Raw genomic sequence first — 17,671 nt, forward strand, 5'->3', positions numbered from 1 at the left:
AGTCTGAATGCAGATTGAAGCATACTTTATTTTTTCACGGGTTTTTTTTTGGGGGGGTCTGTGTCTTCTTTCATAACATAACTAATATAGAGATAGATTTTGCATGATTGTGCATGTATAACCTATATTAAACTACTTACCATCTTAGGGAGGGGAGAATGGAGGGAAGGTGGGGGAGAATTTAAAACTCAAAAATTTAAAAAGAATTAATATTAAAAATTGTCTTTACATATAACTGGGGGAAAAATAAAATATTGTTTTTAAAAAAGCCAAAGTGCCTCTCCTCTATATGCATATTGGATCCCTGTATTAGAATGAAAGTAGCATGAGGGTAGACTTTGCCTTTGCTCTTATATTTGAATGCCAACTTTAGCACAGCACTTAGCACATAGGAAAAGCATAACAAATGCCTTTTTCTTCATTCATTCAGAGTAAACAATGCTTTTGGAAAGAATATGGTAGGGATCACACAGGTGGTTCTTCTGATTTCTCCTACCTGAGAAATACTCTATGTCATGCATGATAAGTAAATATTTTAAGGTTAAGGTCTGTTCCCAAATTGGGGTCAATTTATATGCCAGATAGATGAACAACCACACACTTCCCAGCCCAGTTCTCAGCAGCAAGAACAAATGCACAGTAGAAGATTCCTCTAATCTGGGGATGAAACAGCTACTGAGGGACTAATGAGCAATAGCAGTGGACAGGAACCAGGGTGAGGCTGATCTCTTTCCATAAGCAGCATGATGACAGCTGACATTTGAGTTGAAAAGCATGCTAATCAGGTCTTTCAATTAACCATGCCTGCAGGGAGCCTGACTGTTTGAACCATAGGGCCATAACCCAGACACCACCATTCACTTACCTAAAAAATTGTAGGCCAGGTACCTGGAAGGAAATAGCAGCCTGTAGAGCATGAACTGTGCAAATCTAAACTCATTCTGACATTGAAAATGTCACATCATTGGTTCAAATATAGGCTGTAATTTTCCCCCAAATCTGACTTGGATAAAACCCAAGTGTGGCCCACAGTCTTATTTTTCAGTTTATTCTATAATACCTCAATGGTTCTGCACTTCCACTGATGTTCCATTCCTCTACTGACATAAAGCATAGCTCATCCACTTGTATAGCACCTGGGAGAGCACCACCCATACTTCAACTTCCATGGTGGGTCTCTTCCACAAGGCTACTCCACATTCAAGACATTGTTTGGGTACACATCCTCTCAAAATTGTAGCACACAAAGCCCCCACCAATGTGTTTCCTTTTTCTTCTCAGTCAGAATACACAATTAGTTTAAAGCAAAAGCATTAATGAAATAGCCTAGAAAATAAAGTAGCAATGAAGCCTTTTCTCCATAAACCTAGGGCATACTTTCCCACAAATACACATACTTTTTTTTGCATTTGCTAAAATAAATTTATTTACTTTGGAATCATTTTATTACAAAGATATTTTTCCAAACATTGACATTTTCATACTAACAATGTTTCCAATGTGTTTTCTTTTTGTTTTTTCATTTGATACAACCATTTTTTGAGTTTGGTAAAACACATTATTATCTCTCCCCACCCCCATCCCCTTTAATGAGGAAACTAAAGTTGAGAGAAATAAAATGACCTGCCTATGGTCATAGTTAGAAAGTGCCAGATATGAACTGTGATGCCAACTAACTAAAAAACCAGCCTCTGTGACAAAAGAGTTGAAGAAATTAAAATATAAGCAAACATATACACATACAGGTATGTACATATATATACATATACATGAATATATACACATGTAATATACATGAAATACACATACATTTTATAGATGGGGAAACCAAGTCCCAGAGAGGTAAGGTAACTTGCCCAAGGAATGGCAAGGTCCTCTAACTCCACATTCATTGCTCTTTCTGTTATACCACTTTCTTCAAAACTGGGAAGGCGGGAAAATTTGGCTTTGGAAATCCAACTTTCTATCACTTCTGCCTCCAGCCATTCCTCTGTTCTTTTCCTCAACAGTGGTTCCTTTCCTACCAAAGCTGGTAGAACTGCTATTCTTTTCCTCATACCCCATTCCTAAACTTGTTTTTTGATCCTTCTCTTACACAGAAGTGTGTGGTGAACATAGCTTTAATAATCATAATATTCCCTAACACATGTACCCCTATTTAAAAGTTTGCAATATGACTCTCCATCCATAATCTTTCAGGCCAAGAATTAAAAACTCCTAAAACATTTCAAGCTAGAAAGGACCTTTGAGATTATGTAGAGGGGTTCTCAACCTGGGATTCATAAACGTGGCTTTTAGAAAACTATTTAGAGACTCATGATGGAAAATACTATCCACATCAGAGAAAGAACGATGATGACTGAATGCAGACAGAAGCATGCTATATTCACTTTGGTTATTGTCTGTTCTTTCTTATGTTTTTTCCCTTTTGTTCTGATTCTTTTACAACGTGATTAATGTGGAAGTATGTTTAATATGATTGTACATATATAGCCTATATCAGATTTCATGCTGTCTTGGGAAGGGGGGAAAATTTAGAACTCAAAATCTCATCAAATTGAATGTTGAAAACTAAAAATAAATAAATAACTATTCTGATAATTATATTTCACTATAATTGGTTTTCTTTATAGTCCTATGTATTTTATTTTGTGAATTTAAAGCATTATTGAAAAGGGGCCCACAAGATTCTCAAGATTGTCAAAGAGGTCCATCATACAAAATAAGTAAGGTTAAGAATTCCTGTTCTAGAATACCTCCTTTATTTTGTCTCTCTCATCACATTCTGGAGGTGGGTAGGTAGGGTGTTATCAGGAGAGTTGCCTGATCAGCTTGATGAGCTTATAGGATTGTAAGCTTCTGTTTGGGATAGATAGGACCTTTGGCCCCTTCTAGAAGATGGGTCCCAGTTACAGATGACTTGCTTGGCTCAGACACTCATGAGTCACACTCTTGTGGGAGTGGCCACGCCCTTGTGATGTCCTATAGAGGAGCTTCCAGTGAGTATTACAGTTTTTAGACCAAAGTTAAACAGAAGACATTTGGATCCTGTGATGGAGTTAGAGAAGGAAAAGGCTTTCTCCCAGGTAGCAGCTAATGGCAGCCTTGGGGAAGAGGCAGATGGAATTTGAAACCCCTTGCCTACACTTCTGAGAGGAGAGTTCCAAACCACAAGTTCTTGGTCCTAGTCTTTTAAAGCATAGAACTCCAGAGCTGGAAGGAACCTTAGAGACCAGTTAGTTCAGCTTCATTTTACAGATGAGAAAATGGAGATGTAAAGAAATAAATGGAAGAAGCTGGGATTTGAACCCAGGTTATCTGGATTTAGCTGGCTCCAGAGGTAGTATTCTTTTTTACTATACCACAACAGCTAGATAGCTCAGGGGGGAAAGAACACTGGACTTGGAATTAGAAAAACTTGAGTTCAAATACCACCTCAGAAACTAATTATGTGGCCCTTGGGAAGTCACTTAACCTTTCTCAGCCTCAGTTTCCTCATCTATAAAATGAGGATAACAATAATATTTATCTCACAAGGTTATTGGAAGGATCAAAGAAAATAACCTTATACAGAGAATTTCGCAAATCTCAAAGCATTACTGAAATACTAACCAATGTGTAGCCTCTCAGCCCCAAAGATGGCAGTTACAGAAAAGGGCACTCATGTATCTAAGTGGTAGAAGATCCTGAGCTCTAACTTCTTGGAGAAGTATGGGTGGAGGTGGGTCTCTGAGCATCATAGATAGTAGAACAGGAAGTCCCTGGGCAGCATGATTCTACAATCCAGCCTTCTGCAAGAGGATTTCCTGGACAATATCAGTCTTTTGAAGAGAAATTATGTATGTAGCCCCCAAAATTGAAGAATCAATAGAAGAATTGTTCTAGGGCCTGCCTTGACTCAGTGATCCAGGCATGAGCTACTTGGAGGGCATATAATTTTTAACAAAAGTTTACTTAATTACAAGATGGAAAGAACAAAGGCAGCATTGGGTCCCCTCACCTCTGCGTTGACCATAAGGGTAGGCCTGATTAGAAGAGTGTGTTGACCTGCACAGCAATAGGAAAGCTGTTAAACTGAAGAACGTGGGACCAATAAAAGGCTGGATTTTTATCATATCTTGGGAAACCACATCAACAATTCAAGTCTTAGTCCCCGGGACCAACTGAATCTCAAGTAGTTTCATCATGTTTTTAATAGAAAACTAGCCTACCTAGTAGGGACCTCTCAGTTTTCTTAAGCTATGCAAAGTAAATTTTAAACTGCTCAACATGGCACACTGCCATGGGTCCTAACAAGATTAGTGGTAGATGTTGCTCCTACTAAAGGATGCAGGAAAGGAAAAGATCTGAACTTTGCTTTCTATTAGCAACTCTGAGTTATTCAGACAAAGCAAGTTTGAAGGAAAAGAGTATTCCTTACACACCCTCTGTCCCCTCCTCATAGCCACATCTAATATATTTCCTTCTTGGAAGAGTAGCTAGATGCCCTTATCGGTTCTTTCATTTTTTTGGAGGCAATTAGGGTTAAGTGACTTGCCCAAGGTCACATAGCTAGTAAATGTCTGAGGGTACATCTGAATTCAATTCTTCCTGACTCCAGGGCCACTGCTCTCTCTACTGTGCCACCTACTTGCCCCTCCTTTATTGGTTCTTGGAGGTAAAAGTGGGGCCTTCCCTGTAATGTGAGAGGATTACTTTTTAGAACCCCCTTTCCATTTAGAAAAGTCCAAACTACAAGATAATACCATGAGTCCAGATACTGTCCCCCTAAAATGCAATGGATGGGGATAAAGAAGAACTCATCAGAATGTTTGGAATCTCAATGTCATCTCCAAACCAAACCACAGGTTATTGCCATAGTTTAAAGCAGGGAATTCAAAGGTTCCCACCCCCCAAAAAAACCCACCCCAAGTGTGGCTGAGTCATACAAAAATGTAATTTGGGAGTCAAAATAAATAAAAATGCAATAAAACACTGATAATGTTAATAGGTGGTCTTCTAAGTCTAAATGTGCCTGCAGGGATCCCTATGTGTGGTTTAGTGGCTCTGTTTCTATCTGAGTTTGACCCCACTGGTTTTAAAGGACTTTAGGATCCTGGGGAGAGTAGGAATCAGCAGAGAGGGGAAAAAATTGTATCTGTTGTTTATGAGTTACTCATCCTTTATGTTTTTTGTACTTTCCGTGGAGTGGAATAAATATTATCTTGTGTTAGAAATAAGCATTGTTGCCTTAAGTGCCCATATAGGGATCTGGACATTCTTTCACTCATAAGTGTACAAAGCTAGAGAAGCAGTTGAGTGGTGCAGTAGACAGAGCACTGAACACTAGAACCCTCTCCCTGAGTCCAAATCTGGCCTCAGACACTTACTAGCTGTGTGACCCTGGGTATATTTATACCTCTGCTTCAGTTCCTCATTTGTAAAATGGAGAAAGAAATAGCAAAACCACTGTAATATCTCTGCCAGGAAAACCCTAAAATGGGGTCACAAGAGTCAGACATGATTGAACAACAACAAAAAAGTAGAAGCCAGGATATGAACTAAAAATAAGCCATTTTCTGAGATTTTCCAGAGGTAACACTTGATAGTGGTGGTGGTGGTGGTGGTGTTATAATAAGTCAAAGAAAGTGATTCAGGGGTGTGTGGTAGGGCTCTACGCATTCCCCAAGGAAATACTGTGTCTAGAATTACATCAGAAAACCAAGGCCCAGAAAGGGCCTAAGGTCAGTGCAGAGGTTTGGTCTGCAGCTCTGATTTGTAGAAGAACTCTTAGTGTGACAGTAGTCCACGGTTGCAGGCACTGAGGCCTATTTTTAAAAGTCAGGGAACAGATCCAAGGAATCTGCTTTTTCTTCCTGTGCAGGAATCTGTCTGTCTGTGTTCGTCCTTAGTTGTCAAAGAACACCATGACATCAGAGAAATGATGAAGTGACTTGCACTTGACTTTGTTTTGAGTGAGGGAGGGCTGTGCAAGGTCATCGACCTCATTTTTTCTCCCTGACCCATCTGGGTCCAGTGACCAGATATTCATCAATGCATCGGGATGACTGGAGATGGCCCAGGATTCAGTGGGAGACCTTGGCCTTTTTAGGCTGGCCTTTTCAGGTACTCCTTTAGAGGGAGGTAACGCCCATTTGGAGATATAAATAGTGCAGAGCTCCCAAGCAGAGGAGCATGGTGATTTGCAATCTCTGCTTCCAACTGGATCCTTCTCTGTTCTGCATTAATTGAAGAGCCTCAAGGGCCTTTCTCTGAAGAAGAACGATATGGATGCCTTCCCAAAGTCTCTTCTGACGTGGTTCTTCCTCACTGAGCCCTCCTCTGGAAGCCCACATTCCATTTCCTAAAGGAGGTCAGAGCTGAGCTGAAGTTTATGTAAGAATTCTAAACATGCCCAGGTCCTGCCAGTGAACCATACTGGGGAGATGCCGGCAAAAAGCTTTCATTTGCATTGATGGCAGTTTGTGTGTAAGCAGTTCATGCTATACACTTTCATGCTGGCTGCAGAACACAAGGAGGGATTCCGGCAGAAGAAGAACTCATCCTCCCTCTCTGCAGATCGTCCGACCATGCGAGGTGATTGTTCTCCCTGGTGAATTAACCCTGAGAATTCGAATGGGAAGCAGCTTCTTGGCGAGCTGTGTTTCAGAGATCAGAGGAAGCTGCCCTCGTTGATAGCAGGGCTGGGGTGAGATCCAAATAAGGAACATTGTGAAGATGGAGAAGGAAAGATCTGAAGGATGTCAGGACTATGAATGGTCATCAGCATAGGTCTACTGGAGGCAATCTATCCCTTCGGTGTGTGTTATACCATGGGCACATTTAAAGCAAGGCTTGTACAGGTCCTTTCCAAGGACAGACATCACAGTAGAATATAAAAACACAAGGGGAAATGACACAAAGGAAAAATAAGTTATCAAAGCCACACTTTTCTCCCATTCCAAGATCTTACTTGGCTCCATTTTTCTCTTTCCTGTCAATACTCTTAAGATCTGTAATCTTACTATTCCCATAGTTGAAATATCTTGCAGGGGTAGGGAACCTGTGGCCTCGAGACCACATATGGCCCTCTAGGTCCTCAAGTGCAACCTTAAGACCTAGAAGGCCACAAGTAGCCTAGAGGCTGCAGATTGCCCACCCCTGAATTCTTGCCTACCCAGTCATGGTAACAAAATTTCTCCTTCATCTTTGATCTCTGGCTGGACCTGTTGTGAGAAAGAAATGCTTTTCCTCGTACTAAGGACCCCTCTACTCATAGACAGAGTAGGCAAGCACTAATGATGTGAGGGGAGTTGGGACATTCTTCTCATCTGCTCTAAAATATGAACTTGTAGGGAGCTCTTTTTAATGTACATATTTGATTAATAATAATAATAGCTAACATTTACATAGCACTTTCTATGTGTCAGGCACTATGAAAATTATGAACTTGGTTGACATGAAATTACAAACAGCAAACACAAATCTTTCCTCATACAACTAAGAACACAAAAAGAGAATGGGCTCTCACATGCTCTGTCTCTATGAAGTACAGCTTGGTTTAATCTGACGAGGTAGCTCCGACACTTCCCTGCTTGTCGTTGTCCCCTTCTGAATTTCGTTCAGTGTAGTTTAAAAAACGTTTCAGTGACTCTCTCGTATTACTTTTCTTGGAGGAGATGTATTGATCACTGCTCCCTGCTGCCTCCATATCTCTCCCTCCTCCAAACCCCTCTGGTGGTCCCAGGGTTTAGCACAGTGTGTGTCACATAGAAAGTGCTTAATAAATTGTATTTGAACGATGATGATGATGGTGACACATACACATATATAGTGTTTACGATGAGTATTATCTCATTTGATCCTCACAACAGCCCTGAGAGGTAGGTGCTATTATTATACCCATTTTACAGATGAGGAAACTGGGACAAATAGCAGCTAAGTGACTTGCTGAAGCTTGCACAGCTAATAAGCATCAGAGGTCAGATCTGAATTCAGGTTCTCCTGACTCCAGGCCTGGTGCTCTATCTATTGTGACAAAAAGCTAGCCAACTGACTTTTAATAGCCACTTGGGAGGTCATAGAGCCAGGCTCACCTTGGCCCCTTGGGTTAAAACATCTGGTAACAATCTTGGGGGGCTTTGCTGGAGGGCAGTACTTTTATTGGGCATGAGGGATGTGTTCTGGGATGACAGGGGGCCAGGGAAAGGACACAGAGCAAGCTGAGCATCGTTCATCCTTCTGAATGCTGATGTTGCAGGAATGGAACCCAGTGGGTGTGTCTGAGCCCCTGAGGCATACCCTTCCTGCACAATATTGCTGGTCAGTGGGGACCAAGCAAATGGGTTGGTTGCCTTGCCACGGGCAGCAGGGACTAGAAATCCTCAGCAGAGGTTTCATGGTCAATGGTCTTCTGTGCAGTATCTGCACCTTGGCCTCTCTCATCTTTCTGGGTGATATTCTATTGCTCAGATGTTGAGCCCTAGACTGCCTGTGACAGTGATCATCTATGTTGTGCCTAACAGGCTTCCTTTCTTAAGACCAGTCAATACTCCGCCCTGCTCCATCCCTCCTATGAGTCTGTGTGCCATACCTCATGCTTGAAATACTGAACACTGATCCTGGATAGTAGGGTTCTATATTTGTCTCTAGGAGTATACAATGCCCTTGTAAGGCCTCTGAAGGAACCCCCTTTATTAAAGTTCCATTCTGCCAAAGTAAAGATGCTGAGGTATTCTATTGTGCCATTGGCAAAGGCAGAGAACTCAGGTGGTCAATGTTGAGCAAGATATTAGCTATATTAATTGTTGTTCACCTTTCATTTTTGAAGAGGACCAGTGACATCAAGGGCAATGTTTTGAGTCATGGGTGAATTGGATTGAAGTGAGGCAGAGTCAAACAAAGTCTTCAGCCTCATTCTCTCTTCCAGAGTTATAGAACTCCAGTGGCAAGACATAAGTGAGGACAGTCGGCGATGGCCCAGAATGCAGTGAATGACCTTGGCGTCTTTGATGTCTGGCCAAGGATGTCTAAGCACTCCCCAGCTCCTGTTTCAGTCAACTTTGCTTGGGGTAGACATACCCCTAACTCACCAATGGATTTAAGGCCTATTGGTTATCCTCCATCTGGTTTAGCTGAGTCTGTTTTATCAGGCTGTGGCCACTGCACATGCCACAGCTTTTGGAGCCACAGGTGAGATAGATGACTGGTGGACATCAACAACCCTGAAAAGGTTTGGCAAGGCCTCACACCAGAGGTGCCAGTTCTTCCCGAGCACCCATCCATCCCAGTTATATTAATAATGAGGAGCTAGATAGAATAGCGAGTGGATAGAGTGTGAGACTTGGACTCAGGAAGACCCGAATCTGAATCCTGCCCCAGACACTAGTTATGTGACCCAGGACAAGTCACTTAACCACTTTCAGTCTCAATTTCCCCATCTTTAACATGGTGATGCACTTCCCTCACAGGCTGGTTGTGGGGATCAAATAAGATCAATAGTCAATAAACATTATTAAATACCTACTATGTGCCAGGCACTGTGCTAAGTGCTTGGGACACAAAGGAAGTTCACTTGATCTCAAGGAACTCACATTCTAATGGAAAGACAACATCCAAAAGAAAAAAAACCAACTATGCACAAACAAAACATAGACAGGATAAATTAGAGATAACCAACAGATGGAAGGCACTCGCATTAAGAGGGATCAGGAAAAGCTTCTCCTAGAAGGTGGGATTTTCACTGGGATTTGGAGGAAACCAGGAAATCCAGGAGGTAGAAATAAGGAGAGAGGGCATCCCAGGCATGAGGAACTGCCAGTACAAAATTCTGGTGTCTGAAGATGAAGAATTTTGTGTGAGGAACACCAGGGAGTACAGTGCTGCTGGATAGCAGGGTTTATAGGAGGCAGGAGAAGTAATGTCTAAGATCAGAAAGGTAGGAGAGGGCCAGGCTGTGAAGGGGTCTGGATGCCAAACAGGATTTTATATTTAATCCTGGAGATGAAAGGAAGCCACTGGAGTTCATTGAATGGGGAGAGGGCGACATGATCAGATCTATGTTTAGGAATATTAATATTTGACAGCTGTGTAGAATATAGACTAGACTATAATGGCCCAGGCATGAGGCAATGAGGGTCTGTGTCAGGGGGGTGACAGTGTCAGAGGAGAGGAGGGGGTGTATACAAGGGATGGTACCAAAATAAAACCAACAAGACAGCAGATAGGATTAGAGAATGAGGAGAGGAGAATGGTAGCTAGGTTGTGAGCCTGTGTGACTGGCATGATGGTGGTAACCTCAATAATTTAGTTCAGTTGTGGACATATTGAGTTTAAGATACCTGCAGGACATTCAGTTTGAGATGTTTAATAGGCAGCTGGAGAGATCAGCAGAGAGGCTAAGACCTTTACAATGGTCTCATCTGAGACTCCCAACAACATTGGGAGGCAGGCACTTTCATTACACTCATTTTGCTGATGGGGAAACTGAGGCAGACAGATTAAGTGATTTGCCCATGGTCACAGAACTAGTAATTATCTGAGGCTAGATTTGAATGCAGGTCTTCCTGACTCTGGTCCCAGTGCTCTGTGCACTACAGAGCTGCTAATGTTTTGAAAACCTTAAAGTGCTCTATAAATTACTGGCTGTTATTAAACCATGATTTTGTTGTTGTTCAGTCATGCCTGACTCTTTGTGACATCATTTGAGGTTTTCTTGGCAAAAATACCAGACTTATTTGCCATTTCCTTCTCCAGTTCATTTTACAGATGAGAAAACTGAGGCAAAAAGGGTGAAGTGATTTGCCCAAGGTCACACTGCTAGTGTATGAAGCAGACTGACTGCAGACCTGGCATTCTATCTACTGCACCACCTAGATTCTCTGATTTTATATTACCTAGAAGTATAGAAAATGAATGAAGACCACTAGGATGAGCCATGGCCATTTAAGACCCTCCCAGAATTCTAGCCCCTTGACCCCTCCTCTACTTAAGAGTAAAGCCCACCTGGAAAATAACACCTTTAAAAATAAGCTAACTCAATTGGAAAAAGAGGTCCAAAAAGCCAATGAAGAGAAGAAGGCTTTAGAAAGCAGAATTAGCATAATGGAAAAGGAGATTCAAAAGCTTACTGAACAAAAATAGTTCTTTAAAAATGAGAGTGGAGTTCAGGGAAGCTAATGACTTTATAATAAACCAAGAAGTTGCAAAACAAAACCAAAGGAATGAAAAAATAGAAGATAATGTGAAATATCTCATTGGAAAAACAACTGACCTGGAAAATTGATCCAGGAGAGACAATTTAAAAATTATGGGACGACCTGAAAGCCATGATCAAAAAAAGAGCCTAGACATAATCTTTCATGAAGTTATCAAGGAAAACTGCCCTGATATTCTAGAACCAGAGGGCAAAATAAATATTGAAAGAATCCACCAATCACCTCCTGAAAGAAACTGGAAAAGAGAAACTCCTAGGAATATTGTGGCCAAATTTCAGAGCTCCCAGGTCAAGGAGAAAATATTGCAAGCAGCTAGGAAGAAACAGTTCCAGTATTGTAGAAATACAATCAGAATAACACAGGATCTGGCAGCTTCTGCATTAAGGGAATGAAGGGCTTGGAATAGGATATTCCAGAAGTCAAAGGAACTGGGATTAAAAGCAAGAATCACCTACCCAGCAAAACTGAGTATAATATTTCAGGGGAAAAAAATGATCATTCAATGATACAGAGTACTTTCAAGCATTCTTGATGAAAAGACCAGAACTGAAAAGAAAATTTCACTTTCAAACACAAGAATCAAGAGAAGCATGAAAAGGTAAACAGGAAAGAGAAATCATAAAGGACTTTCTAAAGCTGAACTGTTTACATTCCTACTTTAAAAAATAATGTGTAACTCTTGAGACTTTTCTCAGTATTTGGGTAGGTGGAGGGATTACACACACACACATATCAGAAGGAATGTTATCTATAAAAAATAAAATTAAGGGGTAAGAAAGGAATATATTGAGAGGGGAAAGGGAGAAATGGAATGGGGCAAACTATCATTCATAAAAGAGATAAGAAAAATCTTTTTTCAATGGAGGAGAAAAGGGAGGAGGTGAGAGAGAAAAAGTGAAGCTTACTTTCATCACATTTGGCTTAAGGAGGGAATAACATGCTGACTCAATTTGATATGAAAATCTACCTTACACTACAGGAAAGTAGGGGAGAAGGGACAAGTGGGGTGAGGGGGGTGATAAAAGGGAGGCCAATGGGAGAAGGGAGTAATTAGAAGTAAACACTTTGGGGAAGGGACAAGGTCAAATGAGAGAATAGAATAAATGGGGGACAGGGTAGGATGGAGGGAAATATAGTTAGTCCTACACAACATGGCTATTATGGAAGTCTTGTGCAAAATGACACATATGTAGCCTGTATTGAATTGCTTGCCTTCTCAGTGGGGATGGGTGGGGAGGGAGGAAGGGAGAGAAGTTGGAATTCAAAATAGTAGAAATGAATGTTGAAAATTGTTATTGCATATAACTGGGAAATAAGAAATACAGATAATGTAGTACAGAAATCTATCTTACCCTTCAAGAAAAGAGAGAAGATGGGGATAAGGAAGGGTGGAGTGTGATAGAAGGGAGGGCACATCGAGGGAAGGGGTAATCAGAATTCGAGGTGTTATGGGGAGGGGGGAGGGGAGGGATGGGGAGAAAAATTGGAACTTAAAATTTTGTGGAAATGAATGTCGAAATCTAAAAATAAAGAAATAAAACTACAAAAAAAAAAAAAAGAGTAAAGCCCACTTACAGATCTTTGATTTTTCCAAAGTTTGCAAACACTCACCTCATCTTAGCCTCCCCCTCAGGACAGAATTTCCTCAGGGGCTCCCAAATTTTTCTGACTTGTCTTTCATTGCTTCTGCTATGGCTGTCTCTCCCACCTGCCTATCACACCTAACACCAAATACCATGTCTTGCACAGAGTAGGTACTTTTTTTACTGGAAGTGATAAGTGTCTTAGAATAACAAAAACATAGTTTTAGAGCTGGAAAGGAATTTTGAGGTCATTTAGTCCAATGCCATTATTTTACAGATAAAGAAGCTTTGACTCATAAAAGTTAAGTGACTTGCCCAAAGTGATGAGGGAGTACATGATACAGTTGAGTTTTGAATCCAAGCCTTCTAAATCCAAATCTCTTTCTACTACTGCATTACACTGCCTTCAATTCCTAATTATGCCTGGTGCAAGAGTGGGCATATGGTACATTCTTAAAAAATGTTGGTTGGGTCAGTTTGTTGAATTGTTGAATACATCTTTAGTTCCTTTACAGTATGGGTACTTAACCTGGGATCTGTCTGAATTGGTTTAAAAAAAATTTTTTGTTGTTAACTGTATTTCAATATAATTGTTTTACTTTGAAATCCTATGTGTTTTGTCCACTTAGTACTCTGAGAAGAGATCCATAGACTTCGCCAGGCTGCCCAAGGAGTCCATGGCACATATGTACACACATACACAAAAAGACAGTTAAGAAGATGAGGCTTCTCCTATTTGGAATCTTATGAAGAAGACTTCCCAAGTCACCCCAGGACAATCTCCAGTGCTGGAGCAAGACAACTCATTCCATACAGCCTGGCTGCCTACTGTGTGTGAGGTTCTGAACTATGTCCTGTATTTGTTTGGTAACTCAGTTGGTAATGACCTCAAAGTAGATGTGGCTGATTCATCCTCTGGTAGCTGGTCATCAAGTTCCTTTACCACCAGTGTGGTATAGTAGGAGTCGGAAGACCGAGATTCCAGTCTTGGCCCTCCCTGCCTTCTCCTCAGCCCAGGTTTCGGTATTCTTTTCTATAGGATAAAGTGCTGAATAAGAACATTTTGATTTCTAAAGTCTCTTTTTCTATGATTCTGATGTCAGTTGGTAGGCTTAACTAGGAGTGGGTAGACACCTAGAATCCATCCTTCATATTACTGTCAGAATAATAGTTCTTTCATATAATTTGCTACTCCTAGGATCAAAAAATATTCAATGTTTTCTTATTGACTAGTGAGTCAAGTTCCAAGTTCTTAGCTTGGCACTCAACAACCTGGCCCCTCCCCTACCCCATATACCTTTCCAACTTTATCTTATGTGTATTTCCTCTACAAACACTCTGTGCTCCACACCAACTGGACTATTTTTTGCCTATGAAACATGAATTGCACTCATACTTATATCCCTTTGCGTATATAGGTGCCTGTGCTTGCAATGTCCTTTCTTTCATCTGTTGAATTATGAAAATGCCACTTTTTCTGGGAAGTCTGAGCTAATTCCATACCAGCCTTTTCCTCAGTGATAATAATTTCTTCCCACCCACCCCCCCAACTCAGAGATCACATAAGACTTTCTTCCTCTCTCTCTCTCCTTTCCTTCCCTTTCTTTCTTCCTCCCTCTTTTCCTTTCTTCCTTCCTTCTCTCTCTCTCTCTCTTTTTCTCTGTCTTTCTTTTTTTTGCTGGGGCAAGAGATACTGCACCAATGATTTCATTTGTTTAGAGATTCTTTTGTAAGAAAACTTCCTCTATCAATTCAGGTTAGTTTTTGCTGAATAAACTCTTAGAGTTACCTGGGGGCATTCAGAGGAAAAATGACTTATCTAGGGCCACTCAGTCTGTATTTGTCAGAAGAAGGACTTGAACTCAAGTCTTCCCAACTCTGAGGCTGGCTCCTTATCCTCTGACATAGCTGCCTCTCAGGACTTTGATTCATCATTCTTTAACGTATTAATCATCTAATGTTATGTAGTATGCCAGCGGTGACAATTGTTAGATTTTTCAGTGTGAGTATATCATGGAAATCAGCAAGTATTATAAATCAGTTTGATTTATTGTTTTGTTGATTAAGAAAGTGATGAAGAAATGTTAATAATGTGGCTTAAACTGCAAAGTGTGTCATATGTATATTGGGGAGAAGAAGGAGGCAGTCAGTCATCAAACATTTTCCAGCACGCTCCTGATTACAGCTATAGCGTTGTTGCTTTTTCCTTCTTTAGATTACATTGTAGGTAAGGTCTGAGTGTTAGCTCAATATTCTATCTCCTCCAGCAACTAATGCGGTACTCTGCACAAAGTAGGCATTTTGGAAACATTGGATGTACCATAAGGCAATAAAACTCAATCAAATACAATGGTCACTATTGCTCCCAAATTAATAAAGTGAAAGGTAATGTGCTTCCTTTCTATTAACAAATGGCAAACTACAAAAAATGGAAAGTGACATGTCAGCTGAAGTCACTCTATCATGTGGTTTCACTGAAAAGATTTTTATGGGAAGGTAACTATGGGGTAGAGGGTTTGATCTATAAGGAAGAAAGTAATATCTCAAAAGCAAATTAATCAATAAAAAAGCATATGATACCTTGTGTAGTAACCATGCTGAAATCAAGTCTTTTCTTCTTTTTTTCTTCTCATAATTCTGCAAGTAATGGGAGGGAGGTATGTACTGCTGCAGAAATGACACAAATAGAAAAAAAAATCTTGCTTTTTCAAGATGCTGGGGCCCCCAAACTCAGGACAGAAAGCATTGAGCTGGAGTGATTGGGAGAACAGGAACCCCTGGGAATGGGTGCCAGTACAAATGAGAGTGCAAGTTAGATATGATGTTCCATAATCGGAAATGGTAATGCAGGTATACGTGAGGGGATAATTTAGTAAACCAAAGGACCCATTTGACTGTGCCTTCTGGGAACTGAGACTTTCCTATTTGGAGATGTGAGGTTCTTATTAAGGGGAACTGAAACTTTCCCCTTTTGCATCAGGAGTCCTTTCAAAGGGACTGAGTGAGACCAAACCATTCTGAAAGAGAGGACTAAGAAACAGCGTTTGCCAGAAGGTGATCTACTTTTCTCATTGCTTCATTAAAGGAGCTGGAATAACCACCCCTTCTGTGTTCATAATGGAAGTCTCAATTTATTTGCAGGATTTCAGTCTAATACCTCTAAGGAAGACGTCAAATGAACCATAGTATGTTTTTCCCAAGTATGTCAGGGTATGAACTTTAGAGAATATGATTAGTAATAAGTCTCCAAGATTGAACTTGGGTCCACAAGCCAGTCCCCAGTTTTATTTCTGGGTTATGGATTACATTTTAAGGGTTCATTCAATATCGTCTAATGATATTGGGGAGATCTAGAGTACCTTAACATTTGGGGGTCTCTGTTCTGCTATGTATATAGCAACATTCTTTTTTTTCTTTTTCTCGTTTTGTATCTAAGTGTAAAAAGAATTTTTAAATTTAAAAAAAAATACATTTGGAAGTCTAAGTGGTAGCAGTAGCATTGTTCTAGTCAGAGGTAGACTCGGTGGGCCAAAGAAGTGCTACATAATTGGATGTTGGGGGTGAGTAAGCACTATGCTTTTCTAGCCAGGAAGAACAATTTTGTAATAGTGATATATAACCTCATTAAGGACTATTGGCTTTAGAAACGTCTATTTACCATCACAATGGCACCATGGAAGGGACTTTAAACCCTGCAATAGATTCTTTAGAAAAGAAGTTTCTAACCTTGTTTGTGTCATTGACTCCTTTGACAATCTGGTGAAGCTGATGGAAGCCTTCTCAGAGTAATGTTTTTAAATGCTAAAATAAAATACATTGGATCACAAAGGAAATATTTATATTGCAATACAGTTATCAAACTATTCTTTGAAAAACAAGTTTCAGGACCCCAGGTTGTTTGTTCCTGCTTTAGGCCCTGGGAGACAGCACACCTTATAGTCATTATGCTTTGACATATCATTATTCCCATGACCCCTAGGCAGCTTCTATGAGGCTAAAATCTTTGGGTTCTTTGCAAGACTTAAGAAAACACATTCTTATTGGAAAGACTAATTCCTGTTACAGGGAGGTTGAGGCTGGTGGATCTTCTACCTGTGGTCCACTAAATTAATCTAGGTGTTGCATTGGATGCCTAAGGAGGGATGGGCTGCTCAGATCAGGTGTGGGACAGGGCAAAGCTTCTGTGCCAAGCAGTATTGGTATTGGTCCCAGGTGAAATAGGGAGACCCAGTCTCAAAAGAAAGAAAGAAACAAAGAAATAACTCCCCCTTTAGAGGGCTATACATGGTCATGGGGGATGTATTTAGGGAAGAACACAATGCAGCTGCTGCATTTTATTGGCAGTCAGAAACACTGAAACCTTCCAAGATCCGCAGAGAGATTCATAGAAAAGAGTACTTGGAAATTAGTAATTGTATCCTCTGTTTCTGGCCAGGAGTTGATAAACAACCTGAAGTCTATCAGAGAAAAGAAAGACTTAATTCTTACCTGACCCTACCTCCTCAACAGTTTCTTCATGTACAAAATGAAGATAACGCCTGTAATATTTATTTCATAAGGTGGTTGTGAGAATCAGATGAAATGGATTCGAGTGATGATAACTAGCATTTACATAACATTTTAAGATTTGCAAAGCTCTTTATGAACATTATCTCATTGAATCCTCACAACAATCCTGGGAGGTAGGTATTTCCCCACTATATACATGGAGATGTCTCCTCCTTCTTCTCCTTCTCCAGAAGACCTCCTCAAGTGCTCCTGACTTCTAGGTTGGGATTCTATCCACTGTACCACCTAGCTGAGCCCCTCCCCCCATAGATGTGAAAAAACTGAAGCAGGAAGAGGTAATGTGACTTAAGACTAAGTGTTGCTAAAGGTCTGAGGTAGAATGTG

Source organism: Notamacropus eugenii, chromosome 3, assembly GCF_028372415.1.
Source record: "Notamacropus eugenii isolate mMacEug1 chromosome 3, mMacEug1.pri_v2, whole genome shotgun sequence".
NCBI lineage: Eukaryota > Metazoa > Chordata > Mammalia > Diprotodontia > Macropodidae > Notamacropus > Notamacropus eugenii.